The sequence below is a fragment of the Chondrus crispus genome, genomic scaffold, assembly GCF_000350225.1.
Source record: "Chondrus crispus Stackhouse genomic scaffold, scaffold_90, whole genome shotgun sequence".
Taxonomy (NCBI): domain Eukaryota; phylum Rhodophyta; class Florideophyceae; order Gigartinales; family Gigartinaceae; genus Chondrus; species Chondrus crispus.
The window spans coordinates 194,948-196,576 of NW_005178795.1; positions in this window are offsets into that span (position 1 = coordinate 194,948).

The window sequence follows — 1,629 nt, forward strand, 5'->3', positions numbered from 1 at the left end:
ACTGTGCATCCCGCCCCTTCATCCACGAAATCACTCGGCGATGGCGCTTGGGCATGACACCATGTTGCCTCACCCCGCCGTTTTCGAGACTTCCATCCTCAATTAATTAAACTGCACTCCCGTAAACACTTACTTCTCTTGGCGTGTCCTGTATTAAATGTCGGTGTCCTGCCACGATCAACGTCGCGCACCGTGATGCGACAGGCCCCAGCCAATCTATTCGTTTGTTGAATGACTGATACACGTCCGTGCTTTATTGGACAGCTATATATTGTATGAGTGCCCACTGGACACGCCGGTGGACTTCTACATGCCAGACCGCGCATTAGCGTTATCCTGGCAATTCGGCGGATCCTTTCTGTGTTATCCTCCACATCGTCACCAACGAGATCTAGTAACAACCCTTCTCGCCTTGTCTGTTTTGCTAGTACAGTAAACAACTGAAAAGCAAGTACTCGTGATGGTGCTACGTTGGTCCGTCATTCAATTGTCGTCCATTGCGACGCATCTCGCGGGAGGGTTAGTCATCGACATCGCTTACAATGCAAGCAGACGAGGAGTCTATGGCGATGCACATGATGTGCAGGCCCGACGATGACACACCAGCGGGTCTAGCGATGTACAGTAAAGAGCGGCCCCATCAAGATGCTTCATGTTTTGACTAGGAGGTCCACATAAGAACTGAATTGACATCGTGACGTTGACTCTTTCCAACACCGTTGCTACGAGCTCCTCGCTCAAAACCTTTTTTTTTTTTTTTCTTTCTCTTTATCACATGATGCTTCGTGAACAAGTACTGTACTGTACAGCATCCTGAACATTACTGTACTCTGTACATGGTGAACAGTCTACGTACCCTCCGAAGGGTACAGTATGTACAGTTGAAACAACAGGCACACAGGCACAGTACCCTTGGGTACTGTACAGAATGACAGGTAGGTGGCGCCATGTAGCAGTTTTATGGGCCCGAAGACAGTACCCATCTCGTCGCCATAATTTGATAAATGGCGCAATTTGGTCACCATTCATGTGGTTGTAGTGGTGAGTTTAATGTTCTGATGTCGTTTTTCCCCGAGGCAAGCAAGGGAGTCAAAGGAACGGTAGGGAGATTACAAGTACAGTAGTGACCTTCCGATAAGAGCCCCCTAGGCCAACCCTTCATACTGCTCCAATTCCGAGGTTGCTCTTATTCAAGAATTGAAGCATAATGCCCATTCTACTCACTGGAGCGCTCCATCATCTCACCAAAACGCAGTTGCCTGGACTTTTGCATAGAACCCCTCTGTCGTAAGCGCGCGAACACGTTTCTCATTGTCGGAATTTCCCCGGCAGCGGGGAGGTTGATCTGAAACGTGTCCACGGGAGCGCGGGCCACTGGGGTTCTGGGCGCGAGGGGGGGCACAGGCCGGTGTGACGCGAGGTGCAAGGCAGGAGGACGGGCCTTTTTGTTATCGGTGCAGGTGGTGCGGTTTGGTCTGTTGGGGTAAATCGTGATGGGACGAAGACGTATGCCGTCTTCGCCCCGCGCCTTTTATACTGTCACTCGGACTTGACCGAGTGGTATTAAAATTGTCTTCAGCATCTCATTTTGGGTGGTGCTACCTAGAAAACTGCCTCTATAGACTTAAT